Genomic DNA, 23,893 nt, shown 5'->3' with positions numbered 1-23,893 from the left:
GTGTGCAGCTTTTACCTTTGACCTTTTTTGCTCTGCAGCGCAGTTTTTCTTTTTCCCCCAAAAAAACGCAGTGTTAGCGGGATCAGCCCAGATACCTGCTAGCACCTGCGTTTTGCCCCTCGGCCCAGCCCACCCAAAACACTAAGCACACATAACTGCAGTGTTCGCAGAGTCAGGTCTGATCCCTGCGATCGCTAACAGTTTTTTGGTAGAGCTTTGATACAGTCGCTGACAGGAGCTTTTTTGCCTGTGAGTCTCACTAGTGTACCCCTAAATTTAGAGCCCAAAATGGCAAATCAAAGGTACACTAGTGAAGAGGCCTACACGTTTCTGAGCATGACAGATAGTGAAGAGGAAGTCACTCATCTGTCAGATTCAGGCTCAGAATACGATCCTGTAGAGGACAGCGGCTCCATGACAGATAGCTCTGACGACGGAGTTGTGGTCCCTGCTAAGGTCAGGCGTACCAGACCCCAATCTTCTTCTTCTGTCCTTGAAGTGCAAGAACTGCAGGTCCCTCGTATGGAGCAGAGAAGTACTAGCGCCGCTATTCCTTCTGGTGAACTGGCAAGCAACAGCGGCCTAGTACACCCTGGTCGTACATCCAGCACTGCAGTATCATGTGGTGACGTGGCGAGTCCCATAAGTGCAGTTCAAGCTAGTGAGGTGGCAAGCACTAGTAGTATCCCGCTGCCACCAAGAAGACGAACACAGGCCCGTCGTGCCCATAGTGCCCTTCCTGCTGCATTCGCCAATCCGAATTGGGTACCCACCACTTCTGCAGCACCCGTACTGCCCCCATTCACTGGCCAACCCGGAATTCAGGTGGAAACAGTTGATTTTACGCCACTGGATTTTTATTCACTGTTTTTCACCGAAGATCTCTATAGATCTATTATGGACCAAAGCAATTTTTTATGCTGGTCAACACATCGCCGCTAATCCCCAGTCCTCCCTTGCCAGAGATTGGAGACCAATTACGGTCTCCGAATTTAAGCTCTTTCTGGGCCTTTCCCTCAACATGGGCATAAATAAAAAGAGTGAGTTGCGGTCATATTGGTCCACTGACCCAATTTACCATATGCCCGTGTTCTCTGCTTCCATGGCCAGGGCACGATACGAGCATATTTTGTGGTTCATGCACTTCAACGACAATGAACTCTGTCGTCCTCGTGGAGACCCTGAATACGATCAGCTCTACAAAATTCAGCCCCTCGTAAACCACTTCAACCAGCGTTTTGCAGACTTGTTTACTCCCCATCAAGTTGTCTGCGTTGATGAGTCCCTGATTAAATTTTCTGGCCGCTTGTCATTCAAACAGTATCTTCCCAGCAAGCGTGCCAGATACGGGGTCAAGATGTATAAGCTCTGTGACAGGGCCACAGGCTATACATGTAGTTTTATGGTTTACGAGGGCAAAGATAGTCACGTAGAGCCGACAAACTGCCCTGACTACATAGGAAGCTCTGGCAAGATAGTGTGGGACTTGGTGTCACCCTTATTCGGAAAGGGGTACCATTTATATGTGGACAATTATTACACGAGCGTGCCACTTTTTAGCCACCTTTTTGATCATCAAATTGGAGCATGTGGCACCGTGCGACCTAATCGCTGGGGCTTTCTCCAGCGGCTTGTAGATTCCCGTCTTAGGCTGGGGGAGAGAGCCGGCTTGCAGTGTAATAATTTGCTCTCTATGAAGTGGACGGACAATGTTTTCGTTCTTACCTCCCTTCATGCAGACACGGCGGTCCAAATTACTACGCCGACTGGTGTTGTGGATAAACCCCTCTGTGTCCACGAATATAACCAAAATATGGGAGGGGTGGACCTCAACGACCAGTTGTTGGTGCCGTACCTAATTGCCCGTAAGGCCAGACGCTGGTACAAAAAAGTGTCTGTGTACTTATTTCAATTGGCTTTGCTGAACCCTCATGTGCTATACAGAGCTTCAGGACGGACTGGATCCTTCCTTAAATTCCAGGAAGAGATCGTCTAAACAAGTAACAAGGCGCAATATGCAGATACCTTACAATATAGTACCTAATAGTCCAGGAATGTGGGTGTACAGATGTGTACACTGGTAATATAAAACCGCAGTCTCAGTCAGGGCAGCCACCAAGAAACCAAAAGCGAGTTCCAATAGCTAAAAAAAGACAAGGAATGGGGCGCCTCTGAGAAATTATCATAAACACTTTATTTTAAATAAAATATCCACTCACATGAAAGTAGGAGAAGGCATGTACAAGAGCGTGGTGAAGGCTGGAAGGCTGAAAACCACAGGGCTGCAGGTAGAAGCTGTATCAGTGTAGCTGGAGCACAATCCAATCCAGGCAAGCAGGGGTGCAGATGACTGAGCACATACACACATAGGTGAAATGCAATGTCCCTGGAGGATGGTATCAGTAGTCCAGTGGAAAAGGAAGGAATCAGTCCAATAATAGCATGAATATCTGTGGAAAGGAGGAGAGAGACGTCTGGCTGGATGGCAGGGCTGCGCTGTATCTCCAGCGATCGTACTGTCCCTGTGTGGTGAGGTAAGAGACACGGCCGTGTATGTGAGATGGAAACGAGGCTTGGAAAGCAGACACAGGCCGGCGCCGAGCCGTGACGTCATCAACATGCGACGCGTTTCTGAAATTGCTAGCAGAGAAGAGATCGTCAGAGCCCTTCTGTATCCAGACCGTGCTCCACCTCAACTTCCCCAACCAAATGCAGTAAGCCGGCTGCATGAGAGGCATTTTCCTTATGTCCTCCAGAGTACCCCTACCCAACGAGCCCCCCAAAGAAAATGTTGTGTCTGCAGAAAGCGCGGATTTAGGCGTGACACCCGGTATTATTGTCCCTCCTGTCCTGGCAATCCTGGTCTTTGCATTGGTGAATGTTTTGAGTGCTACCATACACTAGTTGAGTTTTAGTGTAGGGTACAGCATTGCACAGACTAGGACACACTTTCACAGGGTCTCACAAGATGCCATCGCATTTTGAGAGACCCAAACCTGGAACCGTTACAGTTTTAAAAGTTACAATTGTTCTCTCTCTCTCTATTTTCTCTCTATTGTTCTGCTCTTTTTTACTGTATTCTATTCTGCAATGTTTTATTGTTATGTTTTATCATGTTTGCTTTTCAGGTATGTAATTTTTTTATAGTTTACTGTGTTTTAACCATTTTTTTGTTTTCAGGTACGCCATTCAGCTGCAGCGCGGATTTATTTGATTTATTTTATACTGTAATGTTACTTTGTTTTTTGTTAACCATCATTTGCTTAGCAGTTACGCCATTCAGTTGCAGCACGGATTTATTTATCTTGAGAGCAACAGTGTTTGCTCCCACGATATATAAAGCCGTGACTCCAGCGCTGTCGGAGGTGATTTCACCACCACAGTTACATACTTCAGCATATATGCCGAAGCGTGGGGGCAGCAGTGGGTGGAGGATCGATTTGCTCCTGCCTTTTGTGGGAGGATGCCTCCATGCTTCGGCATATATATATTTTAGGTAGGCACAGGTTGTGTTAAATGTTTTATTTTTTACTATGTTTTTCTTTTGTATTTGCTTTGCAGGTATGGTAAGTATTACTTCGGCATATATAAACGGTGCATGTATACCCATCATTAGAAGTGGGTGGATGAAGGGAGGTATTCTAAAGGTGGGCATACCCACTGATTAATATCTTTTTTTCGTTCAGCCCGCACGCAAGTTTACAATATATGCCCAACAAGGACCAGCAACGTACTGGTATGTTGCTGGACTGTGAGTGGTTATACCAGAATGATGCCTGCAGGTTTAGGTATCATCTTGGTATCATTCTTTTCAGCCAGCGGTCGGCTTTCATGTAAAAGCAATCCTAGTGGCTAATTAGCCTCTAGACTGCTTTTACAAGCAGTGGGAGGGAATGCCCCCCCTCCCCCACCGTCTTCCATGTTTTTCTCTGGCTATCCTGTCCCAACAGGGAACCTGAGAATGCAGCCGGTGATTCAGCCAGCTGACCATAGAGCTGATCAGAGACCAGAATGGCTCCAAACATCTCTATGGCCTAAGAAACCGGAAGCTACGAGCATTTCATGACTTAGATTTTGCCGGATGTAAACAGCGCCATTGGGAAATTGGGAAAGCATTTTATCACACCAATCTTGGTGTGGTCAGATGCTTTGAGCACAGAGGAGAGATCTAGGGTCTAATAGATCCCAATTTTTTCAAAAAAGAGTACCTGTCACTACCTATTGCTATCATAGGGGATATTTACATTCCCTGAGATAACAATAAAAATGATTTGAAAAAAAAATGAAAGGAACAGTTTAAAAATAAGATAAAAAATCAAAAAAATAATAAAGAAAAAAAAAAAGCACCCCTGCCCCCCCTGCTCTCGCGCAAAGGCAAACGCAAGCGTCGGTCTGGCGTCAAATGTAAACAGCAATTGCACCATGCATGTGAGGTATCACTGCGAAGGTCAGATCGAGGGCAGTAATTTTAGCAGTAGATCTCCTCTGTAAATCTAAAGTGGTAACCTATAAAGGCTTTTAAAGGCTTTTAAAAATGTATTTAGTTTGTCGCCACTGCACATTTGTGAGCAATTTTAAAGCATGTCATGTTTGGCATCCATGTACTCGGCCTAAGATCATCTTTTTTATGTCATCAAACATTTGGGCAATATAGTGTATTTTAGAGCATTAAAATTTAAAAAAGTGTATTTTTTCCCAAAAAAATGCGTTTGAAAAATCGCTGCGCAAATACTGTGTGAAAAAAAAAAGAAACACCCACCATTTTAATCTGTAGGGCATTTGCTTTAAAAATATATATAATGTTTGGGGGTTCAAAGTAATTTTCTTGCAAAAAAAATAATTTTTTCATGTAAACAAAAAGTGTCAGAAAGGGCTTTGTCTTCAAGTGGTTAGAAGAGTGGGTGATATGTGACATAAGCTTCTAAATGTTGTGCATAAAATGCCAGGACAGTTCAAATCCCCCCTAAATTACCCCATTTTGGAAAGTAGACACCCCAAGCTATTTGCTGAGAGACATGTCGAGTCCATGGAATATTTTATATTGTGACACAAGTTGCGGGAAAAAGACACATTTTTTTTTTTGCACAAAGTTGTCACTAAATGATATATTGCTCAAACATGCCACGGGAATATGTGAAATTACACCCCAAAATACATTCTGTTACTTCTCCTGAGTACGGGGATACCACATGTTTAGGACTTTTTGGGAGCCTAGCCGCGTACGGGACCCCGAAAACCAAGCACCGCCTTCAGGCTTTCTAAGGGCGTAAATTTTAGATTTCACTCTTCACTGCCTATCACAGTTTTGGAGGCCATGGGATGCCCAGATGGCACAACCCCCCCCCCCCCAAATGACCCCATTTTGGAAAATAGACACCCCAAGCTATTTTATGAGAGGTATAGTGAGTATTTTGCAGACCTCACTTTTTGTCACAAACTTTTGAAATTTGAAAAAAGAAAAAAAAAAAATACATTTTTCTTGTCTTTCTTCATTTTCAAAAACAAATGAGACCTGCAAAATATTCACCATGCCTCTCAGCAAATAGATTGGGGTGTCTACTTTCCAAAATGGGGTCATTTGGGGGGGGGGGTTGTGCCATCTTGGCATTTTATAGCCTTCAAAACTGTGATAGGTAGTGAGGAGTGAAATCAAAAATTTACGCCCTTAGAAATCCTGAAGGCGGTGCTTGGTTTTCGGGGCCCCGTACACGGCTAGGCTCCCAAAAAGTCCTAAACATGTGGTATGCCCGTACTCAGGAGAAGCAGCAGAATGTATTTTGGGGTGTAATTCCACATATGCCCATGGCATGTTTGAACAATATATCATTTAGTGACAACTTTGTGCAAAAAAAAAAAAAATTGTCACTTTCCCGCAACTTGTGTCAAAATATAAAATATTCCATGGACTCAACATGCCTCTCAGCAAATAGCTTGGGGTGTCTACTTTCCAAAATGGGGTCATTTGGGGGGGTTTGTGCCATCTTGGCATTTTATGGCCTTCAAAACTGTGATAGGTAGTGAGGAGTGAAATCAAAAATTTACGCCCTTAGAAATCCTGAAGGCGGTGCTTGGTTTTCGGGGCCCCGTACGCGGCTAGGCTCCCAAAAAGTCCCACACATGTGGTATCCCCATACTCAGGAGAAGCAGTTAAATGTATTTTGGGGTGTAATTCCACATATGCCCATGGCATGTTTGAACAATATATCATTTAGTGACAACTTTGTGCAAAAAAAAAAAAAATTGTCACTTTCCCGCAACTTGTGTCAAAATATAAAATATTCCATGGACTCAACATGCCTCTCAGCAAATAGCTTGGGGTGTCTACTTTCCAAAATGGGTTCATTTGGGGGGGTTTGTGCCATCTTGGCATTTTATGGCCTTCAAAACTGTGATAGGTAGTGAGGAGTGAAATCAAAAATTTACGCCCTTAGAAATCCTGAAGGCGGTGCTTGGTTTTCGGGGCCCCGTACGCGGCTAGGCTCCCAAAAAGTCCCACACATGTGGTATCCTCATACTCAGGAGAAGCAGCAGAATGTATTTTGGGGTGTAATTCCACATATGCCCATGGCATGTTTGAACAATATATCATTTAGTGACAACTTTGTGCAAAAAAAAAAAAAATTGTCACTTTCCCGCAACTTGTGTCAAAATATAAAATATTCCATGGACTCAACATGCCTCTCAGCAAATAGCTTGGGGTGTCTACTTTCCAAAATGGGTTCATTTGGGGGGGGGGGGTGCTGTCACGGAACGTCCCACACTCCGCTTGAGTGCTTCCGTCATATACCACTTCCTCCCAGTCTGTATACAGATATCAGATATTCCAACCTCTCTGAGCAGAAAACAAGGCGACACTTGCTTCACTGCTAACATGGACTGTTTATTATGAATCAAAATTACAAGACTTTATATGCCATTGGAACCTCCTCTAACAATACAACTGTAACCTAATTAACATGAGCTAATTATCTAATCCTTTATACAGCCTAGGTGACTGAGACATGACCTTTCGCCCAGACTTGTGGTCACCGAGCTTCATACAGTTAATTAACACAATAGCAGTCGTCCCGTCTCCTACATTGTATAGAGGACAATGTCATTAGCTCATTCAATTAACATAAACACAGGTTGATGACACCAGCATCTCCTCACAGGATGTGTCCCAACAGAATGAATCCATTGAAAATCCAGGGCCCATAATCAAAAGGCAACAGGCTTGCATACAGTCCTCTCCAACAGCCTCTGTCCCGGCTAGGTCTGTGACAGGTGCCATCTGGGCATTTTTATGGCCTTCAAAACTGTGATAGATAGTGAGGAGTGAAATCAAAAATTTACGCCCTTAGAAATCCTGAAGGCAGTGATTGGTTTTCGGGGCCCCGTACGTGGCTAGGCTCCCAAAAAGTCCCACACATGTGGTATCCTCATACTCAGGAGAAGCAGCAGAATGTATTTTGGGGTGCAATTCCACATATGCCCATGGTCTGTGTGAGCAATATATCATTTAGTGACAACTTTTTGTAAATTTTTTTTTTGTCATTATTCAATCACTTGGGACAAAAAATAAATATTCAATGGGCTCAACATGCCTCTCAGCAATTTCTTTGGGGTGTCTACTTTCCAAAATGGGGTCATTTGGGGGGGTTTGTACTGCCCTGCCATTTTAGCACCTCAAGAAATGACATAGGCAGTCATAAACTAAAAGCTGTGTAATTTCCAGAAAATGTACCCTAGTTTGTAGACGCTATAACTTTTGCGCAAACCAATAAATATACGCTTATTGACATTTTTTTTACCAAAGACATGTGGCCGAATACATTTTGGCCTAAATGTATGACTAAAATTGAGTTTATTGGATTTTTTTTATAACAAAAACTAGAAAATATCATTTTTTTTCAAAATTTTCGGTCTTTTTCCATTTATAGCGCAAAAAATAAAAAACGGCAGAGGTGATCAAATACCATCAAAAGAAAGCTCTATTTGTGGGAAGAAAAGGACGCAAATTTTGTTTGGGTACAGCATTGCATGACCGCGCAATTGGCAGTTAAAGCGACGCAGTGCCAAATGGTAAAAAGTGCTCTGGTCAGGAAGGGGGTAAATCCTTCCGGGGCTGAAGTGGTTAAGGGGAACCCTGTGCCAAAAATGGAAAAAAAATGCATGGGGGTCCCCCAAAATCCATACCAGGCCCCTAGATCTGGTATGGATTTTAAAGGGAACCCTGAGCAAAAATGAAAAAAGAAATGGAGTAGGGGTCCCTCTAAAATCCATACCAGACCCTTATCCGAGCGCGCAACCTGGCAGGCCACAGGAAAAAAGGGAGGGGCAAGAGAGCGCCCCCCTCCTGAACCATACCAGGCCACATGCCCTAAACATGTGGAGGGTGCTTTGGGGTCCCTTCACACCGTAACTTCTATAGGGTTACAGTGTGAAGACGCCACCGACACCAAAAGAAAAGTTTTTCTGCACCTGTTTGACAGGTGCATATCATTATATATATATATATATATATATATATATATATATATATATATAAGAAAGTGAACCAGAAATAAATTACCTCCTTCCCTCAGCGCTCTTGGGAAAATAACCAAAAAAGGTAGAAAACAAAAAGCTGCTGCTATTAAATAAACAGTATTATAAAAAAAGCTACAATTGTTCAGCAGCGCTAAAATAACACATAGTTAAAAATAAAAATACAATTCCTTGTGAGTAGACTCCCGATATCACACAAGTCCTTAAAACCAAACCCAGATAAGGTGACTGGGGAGTTGGAATATCATGTAATTAGGAAAACTCCTTCTAAAGTGATCCTCCCGTGACCACACCTCATGCTGCACCGCTCCCTTAGGATGTTAAACTCACCAGAAATCAAATGGGATAATGCCTTATAACACATGTAGTTGTAACATCTCATTCTCCCGTCAGCAGATCATTGTATGTACTACCTTCATGGCTCCAATTAACAAAACACTGGTTCGAATTGCACAGATCATCAGTGATGGTAACTTAGGAAAGAATGAACACATAGCATAATTCCTTTTAACTATTTATTGTCCCCTGCATATTGCACTTACAGCAAGAATAAACATCAAAAGCATGTAACAGATACATGTCCGTTAGCATGTGTGTAGCAATAACTCTCGGTGGAGCTGCTGGTTTAGGCGGGCTTGTTACCTTCACTCTCGATACCTCTGTTTCACCGGCACCGAGTCTAGGGTTCCATTGAGTTTACCTCTGGACGATATAAGCACCAAACACTTGAGTAGGTTTTCCAATGCTTTAATAGAATAAACCAGGGAAGTAGCAGGAAAGAGGTAACAGGAAAGCTGCAGGGAAGCTCAAATACCTTTCTGTTGTATTTCTTCAGAAATATTCTTTGTAATTGAACACTTGCAATCGAATGGTCCCCCTTTTTGTAGGATTCAGTCTTTGCCCATCTGGATAGACATCTCTCACTTGCCTAGCAGCCAGCACGTAGCACGAACAAAAGTCTCTGCCACAGACTTATCTGGAATAAAACCCATACGATTCTCTGCCACAGAATTGGTTTGTGGTGAAAGTCAGATACAGTACTTGAACCTTTAAGCCAACCCGGCAGTACTATACTGTAAGATTACTTCGGAATGCGTCCTCCAACCGAGTCACCAGCCCCCTCTCCAGACCAGCACTCTGCATGATCCTTCCATGACGGGTCCTCCCCTGGGATCTTCTTGGTTGTCCAGCTTCTTTACTCAGGAAAAACAGCTCAGGACCATTTCTCCGCTGCTGTGGTAGGCCCCAGACAGGCTTCTGGGCCCACCCACACGCCGCAGCGACGTGGGCCTCCAGAACGGAGGACCACGAGGTGGTATTCCTAGTGCATACCTGTCGGCCAGGAGGGCCAGCAGGTGGCTGAAAATGAACCCTAAAACATGGCGTCTGTCCCCTAAATACCCTCTCCCAGAATGCAACTCGGAGGACCACCTCCACCGAGTTATCTCCGGGAAAGAGGAGCACTCATTCGCTTCAACATGTTGCTTTTCCAACACCTGCCGATGGTGACAACGACACCCACCGGCACAATGCGGAACTGCATGCAACGTGAGCCAAGCTGGAAGAGAGGCAAATCTAACTTCCTATAATAAGCGATCCACTAAATTTACCTATTAGCGGTAGATAAAAATCTACCAGCGCTACATGTGTAACTCTCACCGCTCCTCTAGATGCAAGGCAGCAGTGATATCCGGGTCGAGCTCCACGCTTGCCAGACGAGCAGAGTAGCCGTATAGTCATGCGTTATGGCGTGTCTACGCAGCGTGACTACATGGCTACTCTGTTTTTCTGTCAAGCGTGGAACTCGACCTGGGTATCACCGCTGCCTTGCATCTAGAGGAGCAGTGAGCGTTACACACGCTAACAAACATTTATTTGTTACATGCTTTTGATATTTATTTTTGCTGTAAGTGCAACATGTAGGGGGGTTTTATACGGGCAATAAATCTTTAAAAGGAATTATGCTATGTGATCATTCCTTCCTATGTTACCATCACTGATGATCTGTGGAATTTGCACAAGTGTTTTGTTAATTGGAGCCTTGGAGATAGTACATACCATGATCTGCTGATGGGAGAACGAGATGTCACAACTACATGTGTTATAAGTAGGGATGAGCCGAACAACCCCCGGTCAGTTAGCAGCAGAACAAGCAAAAAATTTGTGCGAACACCGTTAAAGTCTATGGGAAGCGAACCTAAAAAGTCAAAGTGCTCATTTTATAGGCTTATATGCAAGTTATTGCCAAAAAAAAGTGTTTGGGGTACCACAGCGAAATGACATTTCTAAAGGAAAAAAAATAATTCAAAACTGCTCTTGGCTGTAATGTATTGTCGGATCCCAGCAATATAGATAAAAATACCAAAAATACAAAAAAAAAATGAAGTGGATGCCACCCCCCCAAAATCCATACCAGGCCCTTCAGGTTTGGTATGGATATAAACCACTTACCCACTGGGCACTTAAACCCCCTTCCTAACCAGACCAATTTTCAGCTTTCGGTGCTCTCACATTTTGAATGACAATTACTCAATTATGCAACACTGTACCCATATGACATTTTTGTCCTTTTTTTAACACAAATAGAGCTTTCTTTTGGTGGTATTTAATCACCGCTGGGTTTTTTATTTTTTGCGCTATAAAAGAAAAAAGACCGAAAATTCTGTAAAAAATGCATTTTTCTTTGTGTCTGCTATAAAATTTTGCAAATTAGTAAATTTTCTTCATATATTTTGGCCAAAATGTATACTGCTACATATCTTTGGTAAAAATAACCCAAATCGGTGTAGATTATTTGGTCTTTGTGAAAGTTATAGAGTCCACAAGCTATGGTGCCAATCTCTGACAATTGATCACACCTGAAGTACTGACGGCCTATCTCATTTTTTAAGACCCTAACAAGCCAGGAAAGTACAAATACCCCCCAAATGACCCCTTTTTGGAAAGTAGACATTCCAAGGTATTTAGTTAGAGGCATGGTGAGTTTTTTGAAGTTGTAATTTTTTCCCACAATTGTTTGCAAAATCAAGATTTTTTTTTGCTTTTTTTTTAAACAAAATTGTTATATTATCAGGTTATTTCTCACACACAGCATGTGCATAGCACAAATTACACCCCAAAACACATGCTACTATTCCTCCTGAGTATGCCAATACCATGTTTGAGACTTTTACACAGCGTGGCCACATACAGAGGCCCAACATTCAGGCAGTGCCATCAGACGTTCCTGGAGCATAAATTGCACATATAATATCTTGACTACCTCTTACATTTTTGAAGGCCCTGGAGCACCAGGACAATGGAAACGCCCCAAAAATGACCCTATTTTGGAAAGAAAACAACCCAATGTATAATCTATGAGGCATAATGAGTCTTTTGAACATGTCTTTTTTTTCTACAAGTTTTTGGAAAATGTGTAAAGAAAATGAAAACGCATTTTTTTTACACAGCATTGTCCATTTACACAATGTTTCTAACACATAGCATGTACATACCAAAAATTACACCCCAAAATAGATTCTCCTACTCCTCCAGAGTACGGTGATACCACATGTGTGAGACTTTTCCACAGCGTGGCCACATACAGAGGATCAACATGCAGGGAGCACTGTCAGGTGTTCTAGAGGCATAAGGTTCAAATCTAATTTGACTACCTATTACACTTTGTGAGGAACTGTAGTGGCATGGATGTGGCATGGATGAGAACTGATGTGGCATGGATGAGCATGAATGGGGATGAGCCGTGGATGGGGATGACTGAGCATGAATGAGTATGGCTGAGTACGGATGGGTACGGCTGAGTATGGCTGGGTATAGATGGGATGGCTTGGTACGGATGAGAATGGCTGGGTCCGACTGAGTATGACTGAGTACAGCTGGGTACAGCTGAGTACAGCTGAGTATGGCTGGGATAACTGGGTATGGCTGAGTATGGCTGGGTATGGCTGAGTATGGCTGGGTATGGCTGAGTACGACTGAGTATGACTGAGTATGGCTGGGTACGGCTGAGTACGGCTGAGTATGGCTGGTGTGGCTGGGTATGGCTGCATTCTTTGTAGCCTATATCTACAGTGCATTCTGTGGTGTACTGTTTCTAATACACTTCAGGCGGTGTACACAGTTTCTAATACAGTGTGTACAGTTTCTACTACACTTCTGGAGGTGTACACAGTATAAAATGCAGTGCAGCCATTGTACAGTTTATAATACAGTGCAGGCATTGTACACAGTATCTAATACAGTGTGTACAGTTTCTACTACTTTTCTGGTGGTGTACACAGTATCTAATACAGTGTGTAGAGTTTCTATTACACTTCTGGTGGTGTACACAGTATACAATACAGTGCTTCCTTTCCTCTCAAGGCCCCCTTTATCCAGACAGCATTCCTGCAGGCCCGCCAAACATGCAGGAAGAAGAGAAGAGAAGGAGGAGGATTGTGTCAGCATGGATGTAGAGGATAACATTCAGCAGCAGTCTTCAAGGAATGGTTTTCAGTTCCCAGAAACCCAAGGAATTGTACGTGACTGGGAGGAGTTAGTTATGGATCATGTGATCCTTAGTGACCCAGAGGACTCAAAATCGAATGCCACTGCAAACTTATGCTGCATGGCCTCCCTGATTCTGCAAAGCCTGCAAAAGGACCCTAGGATTCATGGTATCAAGGAGAGGGATCATTACTAGCTGGCAACCCTTCTTGATCCATGTTACAAGGGTAAGGTTGCAGAACTCATCCTACCTTTGCAGATGGAGCAGAGGATGAAACATCTTCAGGAGGCCTTGAAGAAAGGTTTGTGCAATGCATTTCCAGACCCTGGGAGGTTACCATTTCCTGGTACTGGACAACGTGTTGCTGAGGCTTCGTTCAGTCAGAGGAAGAGCGTGGAGAAGGTGGCCATCTGATCGATGCCTTTAAACAATTTTTCAGTCCTCAGCGCCAAGGTCTGATCGGTCCAAGCAACCATTGCCAGCCTCTGCATTATATGGTGCAGGAATATCTAGGGGCAAGAGCAGACTTGGAGACCTTTCCAACAGAGCATCCACTGGGTTACTGGGTCTTGAGGATGGACCACTGGCCAGAACTTGCTCAATATGCAATTGAGCTACTGGCCTGTCCTGCGTCCAGTGTGCTTTCTGAACGCACATTTAGTGCTGCCGGAGGGTTTGTAATGGATCAAAGAGTGCGCCTGTTCACAGACTTTGTTGATAGGCTCACATTAATAAAAATGAATCAGTCTTGGATCAGCAGCTATAAAGCACCTGATACTGATGTAACTGATTGAATTTGCTATGGATCTGGGATCCCTTGAAGACTGCCTTTGCTGACTATCCTATTCCTCTTCAATCTTGATGATGCTAGCTTCCAACAATATTTTTGGTTTAGGGCACCACCCAAGGCCCAATTTTTCTGCCCATGTTTACCAGGGGCATGTAATTACAATTTTTGATATTATATTTCAATGCAGGGCCTGCTTCTGCACCCAACAAGAGTATCTGTGAGGGGTTACAGTGTTGTGGCACCACTACTAACACCCAAGGCCCAATTTTTCTGCACCTGTTTCACAGGGGCATGTAATTACAATTTTTGATATAATATTTCAATGCAAGGACCATTCCTGCGCCCAACAAGAGTATCTGTGAGGGGTTACAGTGTTGTGGCACCACCACCACCAACCAAGGCCCAATTTTTCTTCCCCTGTTTAACAAGGGCATGTAATTACAATTTTTGATCTAATATTGAACAGCAGGGCCCGTTCCTGTGCCCAACATGAGTATCTGTGAGGGGTTACAGTGTTGTGGCACCACCACCACCACCCAAGGCCCAATTTTTCTGTCCCTGTTTAACAGGGGGATATAATTACAATTTTTGATGTAATATTTCACAGCAGGGCCCTTTCCTGCTCCCAACAAGAGTATCTGTGAGGGGTTACAGTGTTGTAGCACGACCACCACCACCCAAGGCCCAATTTTTCTGCCCCTGTTTAACAGGGGCATGTAATTACAATTTTTGATAGTATATTTCAATGCAGGGCCTGTTTCTGCACCCAACAAGAGTATCTGTGAGGGGTTACAGTGTTGTGGCACCACCACCAACACCCAAGGCCCAATTTTTCTGCACCTGTTTCACAGGGGCATGCGATTACAATTCTTGATATAATATTTCACAGCAGGGCCCATTTCTGTGCACAAAAAGTGTAACTGTGAGGGCTTACAGTGTTCTGGTACCACCAACACCTAAGGCCCAATTTTCTGCAGAGTATATAGGGCAGGCCGTATAGTATATATACTGCTGTTCAGAGTATATAGTTTATGGGGGCCTGGGGGACCCCCACACCATTTTTTTAAACATTTTGGTGCAGGGTTCCCCTTAATATTCATACCAGACCTGAAGGGCCTGGTATGGATTTTGGGGGGGGCAGCCACGCCTTTTTTTTGGGGTATTTTTATCTATCTATATCCGACATCATATTACAGCTGCAAGCAGTTTTAAATTACATTTTTTCCTTCAGAATTGTAATTTTGCTGTGGCACTGTTATAAACATGGGAAAGATGTGCTACTTTACAGGCATACTAAGGACACCCCCAGGCATGATATTTAAAGGAATATTTCATTTTTCTGTTTCAATTTAAGCATTAATAAAATTCACATGTTCTGCTGTGAACCGAACCAGGAGGTGTTTGGCTCATCGCTAATGCAGAGTATATATATATGAGACTGTGTATATATATACTATATATATATCTTAAATCACTGCCTGCACTGACTGAATATTGAGTAAACACTGAATATATAGTTTATGTTAAATAAATATATATATATATATATATATATATATATATATATATATAAATGAGAGAGAGAGAGAGAGAGAGAAAGAGAGAGAGAGAGGGGGAGAGAGAGAGGGGGAGAGAGAGAGAGAGAGAGAGAGAGAGAGAGAGAGAGAGAGAGAGAGAGACACTACTACTAACTGAATAACCTGACTGCTTAAATTAGCTCAAGCTATCCCTCTGTCTATGCCAATAACACTAAAAACACTATACATGCCGACGTGTAACCAGCATTATATAATGTGGGGTGTGGACTTAGTCCCCCTCAGCCATGATTGTCCAAAGGCACCCTGCCTTTGGCCAATTATGACTCTCTCAGCAGAGCGCACTGTGATTGGGCAAAGCATGCAGGTCAGGTGCATGCTTTGGCCAATCATCATACAGCAAAGCACTGTGATCTCGCAGTGCATTATGGGGCGTTCTGCGGCTCTCAAATTTCCCACAAAGGCCCCATAATGTTCGCTATTCTGCGAACGGGGGAACACCTGATGTTTGAGTGGAACTTATGTTCAACCCAAACATCGAGCTCATCCCTAGTTATAAGGCAATTCCCATTTGATTTCTGGTGAGTTTCCATCCTGAGGGAGCAGTGCAGCAAAATGGGATAGTCCCCCCAAGGGGTTTTTTAGCAGCGTAATCAAAAAAGATGTAAATATAATAAAATAAAATCTTTTATTGTAGAAAGGATGAAATACAGGCTACTAATGGATTTTAAAAAAGTCAACTCTGGTTACAGGTATGTCTGAAGAATATCCCATCAATACTAGAGAATGATAAACAATAAAGCACATTGTATATATTATAAAATTGACATTCACATGAATATTTTGACGTGTTTTGACCAGTACTGTCGCTGTCTTCTTCAGGGGGTTTATATTCTGGTGAAATATATTTAAAAAAATCATGATTCTGACACTCTATAAAATACTGACATCTGTGTATATATAATAATCGTATATTTACCGCTCAAAAGATGAAATTCAAAAACTGTGTCACTTAACCAGAGATTTAAAATTAAATGCAATGATCCAGGGATCTCTATATGCCGTTCCCCACTCCTCCAGGTGAAAACCAACTCCAAAGGGCTTACAAGGAGCCACACCCTTGGACCTCCAGAGAGGGAAGGGATGGGCACCTAAGATGTATTTCAATAAGTAAATCAGTAAAGATTATATGGAGTGATAATATGATTTGTCAGCACTATCCTGGCATTAGATTGACTAGTCCTCACCCGTATACATCAGTTTATTTGAATATTAATCTCATGTCACAGTTCCTACCATGCCATGTAAACGGCCAGGTGTGGCCACCCCCCAGGTGGCTCAAGGAGGTATTGAACCCCTGACTTTCTGTGTACTGCTTCTGCTGTATTGCCTCTGAGCCACACCTCAGCTCATTAGTCAGCCTGGTTTCCAGCTATGCCTTGTTCTGCATGTAGCACTGAGGGCTATACTCTGGATCTTGCTTTGCAATTAGCACCTGTCACTCCTGGTTCAGCTGAGGCAGTTTATCAAATCAGCTGGATATAAAACACTGCCTCACCCTGAGGGCTGTGTCAGTTCATTGTCTCTTGTATTGCCAGAGGTTCCTGTTTTCCTGTGTTCTTATTTTCAAGTTTCAGTGTTCCAAGACTGACCCCGGCTTCTGACCCTGGCTCTGTTCATCGTTAACTCTGACTTCTGAAATCCCTGACTACGGCTTCACCTTGACAATCCTTTGGTAAATTCCCTGCCAAGCCCCCATGCACATATTCACAGCCCAGGTAGCCTTTTACCTTGTTACTGTGGGCTGTGTGTATTTGCAAGGGTGAGCATACATCTCTGCACTATGGACTCCAACCAAGGTAAGCCTTTACATAATGAACTGGCACACATGGAGTCTGCAGAGATGTGCAAGATGCTCACCTCCCTTGCTCAGCAAGTTTCCAGCCTGGGCCAGACCTTCTCAGAGCTGCAGCAAGAAGTCCTGTTGTTTAAAACTACAGTACGCCCAGCCCCGGAACCAGCATATCCTGAACCATTTCTTGTGTTGCCAGAGAGGTTTGATGGTAACCGTGCATCCTTCTTGTGTTTTAGGATGGATTGCAAGCTGTTGTTTGCTCTTAAGCCTAGGTTACATGCCGCCGATTATATAAAGGTTTGTGCTACCATCAACCTGCTCACTGGGCAAATCAAAACATGGGCTCATCAGCTACTACAGGAGAGGAGTCCAGTCTTGGATAGCTGGGAAGCATTCATGTTTGCTCTGGACTCTCACATTACAGTTTCAAAGAAAACCAGGGTTCCCAAGTCTGCTCCTAGTTCCTATGGGGACCCAGGGACAGGAATACCCTGTACAGATATGACTCCAAGCCTTTCCAGTACGTGCCAAGCCATAAAGCTCTAAACCCACACAGCCTAGATGCTCCTGAGGATATATACACACCTACCCTGGAAGATGTGGAACCCATGGAGATCGGGGTCATTGAGTCCAAGCTGTCTTAAGGTGACAGAGAGCTGAGGAGAGGCTGTGGTCTTTGTTTCTATTGTGGAGAAAGAGGGCACTTTATCTCTCTCTGCCCAACTCGCCCACCTCAGCCAAAGGTTTTTCAAGTAGGTACTATTAGGATCCATCCTGTTACCCTTGCTTATCAGCCTGTAAACTGCCAAGGTTGCTGTAAGACCTGTCCATGTTCAATGACACAAGTGGGTACCGAGACTACGGTGGTTAACGATACCGGTGTCCCTCAAGAACCCATAATCAACCCATGAGAAGCTCCTACCATCTGGTCTAGAGGCAAATATGCAACCTTCTGATAACAAACCAGTTCCTGCAGTCATCCCAAGCTCCATAGTGGTAAGTGCAGTAACATAATCCTGTCCTGCCAAGGAAGTTCTACCAACTGACTGCATGTATGCCTGGAATGGCACCATAGTCTGTAAGCAGGGACTGGAGGTGTTTGAAAAAGCATTGCAAGTGACGAATGTCTCCCCTGCAAGAATTTCAAAAGCAACAATGCCCAAAAAAAATAAGGAAAGGTCTTCTAACACTTCTGTTGGTGCATTGTTTCCCCGTGAATTAGTTGAAGACTGTACATATGGCATGGATGCCTATGACAAACTACCTGTCCACGCCCAGATACTGTGTATTTTTATGCCCCTGTTAAACAGGGGCATAAAAATTATGCCTTGGGCGGTGATGGTGGTGGCAAAACACTGTAAAGCCTCACAGATACTTTTATTGAGCACAGGAACAGGCCCTGCTGTGAAATTTTTAAGATCAAAAATTGTAATTACGCGCCCCTGTTAAACAGGGGTGTACGACTTCCGGTTCCGGCGCCGCATGGAGTAGCTGTCTCTTCCTACAGCTCCCGCAATAAGGACGAAAACCTGCCTATAAAACCGGCCCAGAAGCCCGAATCCACCCTCGGCTACCTCGGGCACTAGTACCCTCTACATGGACCGCTTTGTGGAAGTCCGCAGCTCCCGCACCAATACGGCCCAGACAGCGCCGCCGGCCCAGCCGCAAATCGAGGCCCCGGCTTCGGCCTACACGGACCCGCACACAGGCGCGCAGTCAGCAGACATGGAAGTAAGTGGCAGCGCAGCTCCACACACATCTCCCCATGCCTCTCAAGCTCAGCCACAACATCAAGCCTCCTCTCCTCAAGCCCTCCCTCTCTCAAACCTTCCAAATATCAGTCCCTTCTCCACAGCACGCAGGGGACCATATAACAGAGTGCATAGCACAGGCAGTAGCAGCCCTCCTGTCCCCTATGATTTCAACATCTGTGGAAAAAGCTGTAAATGCAGGGATGAAACAAATCAAGGCCCAGCTAGGAGAACATAACACCAGGCTACATGAGCTAGAACATCGCCTATCAAGTATGGAAGAAGAGATGTACCAAGCCCAAGCTACAGAACAAGCACAGGACAAGACAAACCAGTACATAATTCAAAAACTCGACGATTTGGAAAATAGGTCCAGAAGGAGCAACCTGCGATTCGTGGGGATACCCGAATCTCTACAATCATCTGCTTTATCAGACTTCTGCTCCCAACGCATCCCTGAGGCGCTAGGCCTAAGAGGTCCCTGCACGGTAGAACGCGCCCACAGAATGGGACCATATAGCGAAGAACGCAAGAACCCTCGCCCCATCATTGCTAAATACCTGAACTACTCCGACAAAGCTCTTATTCTCCAAAAATTTAGACAAACCCGCACACTCCAAATTGATGGAGTGAGGGTTCTGATTTTTGCCGACTACTCCATTGAGGTCTCAAAAAAACGCAAAGCCTTCCAACAGATATGCACAGAACTCTTCAAGCAACATATTAAATTCACTCTAGCTTTCCCAGCTACCCTACGCCTCAAGACGCCTAGCGGTGACCAGCTTACCTTTCAGGATCCACCAGAAGCGGAAGCCTACGTGCGGTCGTTACTCTCCAATGCTCAACAGCACACCCCCTCCAAAGGCACCCCAATCAACCGCTCCCTGGACCAACGGAGCCCACGCAAAGACTCTCCCAAACGCTTCAGATCCTCATTTCTGGACCAGCAACGCTTCACTCCCCACTGAACTGAAACTTGCAACTGCCACCGCTGGCTTCCCAATCTACGGACAGTACACCAACTTGTCCCTCCTCAGGTTTTTATACCGTCCTTCATACGGCATCACGTAATGTATAATGGTATTTTGTTTTGATTGTTCTCAGTTCTCAGAGTTATCTTTCAGACAGTACTTGTTTGAACACAGTTTTCTTCTACTGTTGTGTCCTCCTGGCCTCACTGTGTACGGCTAACTGCATCCCCCCCCCTAAATTTTTAGCCTCAAGCGCCTATTTAGTCGCCTGACACCCTTCCCCGGGCTAAATGGGCCCCAAACCGTAACTGTCCTGTTATGGGAGTTGACCTACACAGTGAATCCATGCGGAAAAAAGTGAAGTTTACAGGCTTAATGGTTATGTTCTCCTTTATGTTACTTCCCCTCTATGTCATACCCTCCCCTTCTTCTTATCCCTTTATCCAGGGCCCATACCATCTCCCCTACACCTCTAATACGCCTCATGCTCATTATAAAAATGGCATGCTCCCTGTCACAGTTGGTACTTCAACTCACCATCCACACAATATTAAATCAACCTTTTCGGCTCATAACCTTCTCAAGCCCCCCCAACATGAAAATAATCTCCTGGAACGTGAAGGGTCTTAGATCCCCCCAAAAAAGAATGAAAATTCTTAGGCATCTCAAACGGCTCAAAACCAATATAGCCCTACTTCAGGAGTCACACTTATCAGCCCCAGATTTCCATCGTATGAAGAAGCTCTGGGTAGGCACTGTTCTAGGCTCTGAGGCAGCAGGACGCAAAGCTGGCGTCCTCCTACTCATACACAAAAATCTCCCTTGCTCAGTCTTGTCGACAAAAACTGACAATCAGGGCCGTTTGCTCACTACACATGTCAAAATAGGCTCCAAAGAGCTCGTAATCACAAACGTATATGCCCCCAACAGCCCAAGCAGGCAATTCTATTCCGAGCTCTCCAGTTGGCTTCTAGAAAACACTCATCTCCCCCACCTAATCGGAGGGGACTTCAATGACACCCTCCATCAGATAGATGACAGATCCTCACCAAAAAGTCCAAATCTACGCATTAATCCTCCCGCCCCTTCCCTCTTTGCAAACACCATGGATTCTATCCATCTCCAGGACCTATGGTGTCTCTCTCACCCAGCAGACAGGGAATTCACATTCTACTCCAACCCACACAAAGTATTCACAAGGATAGACTATCTCTTTGGCTCTGACAACCTAATCCCTTTCCTCCAGAACACCACAATACATGACATAACCATCTCCGACCATGCACCTATAGAGGTAACTCTCGATAATTTAAACCTACCCCCGCATCCCAACATCTGGCGATTTCCTTCCTTCCTTCATAACAACACTGACTTCCAACAATACATGTCCGATGCATGGACGGAATAATCTTCAAACAACGCCCCCCACATACACGATCCCAACCTACTCTGGGATGCCGGTAAAGCTTTCCTAAGAGGCCATATCATCTCCTATGCAACCTTCTTCAAACGCAACACCCTGACTAAATATAAAGAAGCCAGCTCAGGCCTACACCAGGCACAACGAGCCCTATATACCACAGACTCCCCAGCCGTTCGATTAGAATGGCAGGCAGCAAAAAGAGAATTCGACACATGGGTAAACACCCTTGAACACACCAAACAGGCTTATTTAGAAGCCACTTTTCATAAATTTGGAAACAAAGCGGGTAAACTCTTATCCAGACTATGCAAAGGCCCGTTCCGTCCAACCCACATCACATCATTCCGCGACAGTACAGGCACCCTTCATTCCGCTCCACAAGCAATTAACAAGGTCATGCAAAAATTTTACTCTACACTCTATGCTCCAGACCCCATAGATGCACAAAAAGCACGCGCTTTTCTAGGAAAAATAAACATGCCCAAGATTTCCACATTACAACTAGATACCCTTAACGCACCCATAACTCCCACCGAAATATCGACAACCATCCGCCACTTGACTCTCTCTAAGGCCCCAGGCCCAGACGGCTTCACTAGTGAATTTTACAAGACCCTACAACCCCTACTAGAACCCACTCTCCTCCAAGTATATCAGAATATCTGGTCAGGGGGTGCATACATACAGTCGGGGAACCAGGCTCTTATAAAATTACTATCTAAAAAGGGCAAAGACCCCCAGGAACCAGGCTCATACAGGCCCATATCACTTCTCAACCTAGACGTGAAAATCCTCTCTAAGATTGTAGCCACCAGGCTGGCAGATATTATTCCTTATTTAATTCATCCCGCTCAATCAGGCTTTGTAAAAGGTAGAACCGCCACCCTCAACATTCGTAAAGTCATGATGGCCCTAGAACATGCACTCCATCACCCAAACACTAATCACACTATTATCACATTAGACGCAGAAAAGGCCTTCGATAACGTAAGTTTCGACTGGCTATCTATGACAATGTCAGAGATGGGATTCACTGGCCCATTCCACCACCTCATCACCGCCATGTACACAGCCCCGTCAGCAAGATTAGTGGTAGCAGGCCTCATATCAGAAGAATTTCATCTTCACAAGGGCACACGCCAAGGTTGTCCTCTATCTCCGCTCCTTTTTAACATCGCCCTAGAACCGCTGTCCAGATATCTAACACTAACAGCCCCCCTGCATGGCATAAAAATAGGCGCACACGATCTACGCACATCCCTATTTGCTGATGATGTCCTCATATTCTCGGCCAACCCCCCTTCAGATATGATAACCATTAAAAGGGTGTTTGACGAATTCCGCTTGTGCTCTGGCCTTCTTATCAATTACAGCAAAAGCGAAATTCAACCCCATCGGCACCCACTCTGTACCACAATGGACCCAACAATCAATTTTCCCTGTCGCGAAATCCCATATCACCTATCTGGGAATAAAAATAGGAAAACTCCCCTCATCACTATACCACCTAAATTACCCTCCTCTGCTGTCAAAAATATCTCAAGAATGAAATGCCTGGATGGATCTGCCCTTCTCGCTCTTGGGAAGATGTCACTTAATAAAAATGGTCAGTTTCGCAAGACTACTATACCCATTGCAAACTATTCCGCTACTGCTTCATCATAAAGATGTGACTTCACTCAACTCTTCCTTATCAAAATTCCTTTGGCGAAACAAACCACCACGTATAGCTCTAAAAAAACTATATCTTCCCAGGCGCGAAGGGGGCATCAGCCTACCACACATTGGAATGTATAATGTAGCATGCCTGCTTAGAACTAGCATAGACTGGATAACGCAATCCTCCCGCTACTCCAATTTCTCCCTGGAATCAGACATGGCCTACCCTTACTCATTAGTGGCCCTCCTCCACTGCAGATGGAAGTCAGTCCCCCCCCTCACCAACACAATCTCTTATTAAGAAACACAGCCGTGGCTTGGAGAGAAGCAAGGAAAATACTTAAGATATCCCCTTTCATATCGACACATCTCCCGATCCAAGGAAATCCGGCCTTCCCACAGGGACTAGAACATAAACCTTTCAAAATATGGGAACGGAAAGGCCTAACAAAATTCTCCTCCCTCTGAAACGTACAGATGGGTCAACCACTACCCTTTACCAGCATTGCGGAAATCTTCTCACTACCCTCTACGCATACCTTCTATTATAGGCAATGCATTAGTTTCTTAAAGGAGACATGTAAACAAGCGGATAAAAGGTTTCCAACAAATGTCATAGACCAAATGATATCAAACAACTCGTACAAAATCTCGGACATCTACAAACCTCTCCTACACAAATCATCTCTACCTCTTTCAGCATCATCGATAAAAAAACGGAATAAAGACTTCCCTGATTCAGACTTAGTGGAAAAAATCCTGCAAGGCCTCAACTCCGTACAGAAGCTAACACTCAATGAAGTATGGAGAGAAACGCAATTGAAAATAGCCCACAGAGCATATATGCCTTTCTTATCGTCAAAAACAGACAAGAGCAAAGCCTTCTGCCCACTA

The sequence above is a fragment of the Aquarana catesbeiana genome, linkage group LG03 (assembly GCF_042186555.1).
Source record: "Aquarana catesbeiana isolate 2022-GZ linkage group LG03, ASM4218655v1, whole genome shotgun sequence".
NCBI lineage: Eukaryota > Metazoa > Chordata > Amphibia > Anura > Ranidae > Aquarana > Aquarana catesbeiana.
This window is presented reverse-complemented; position numbering follows the sequence as displayed.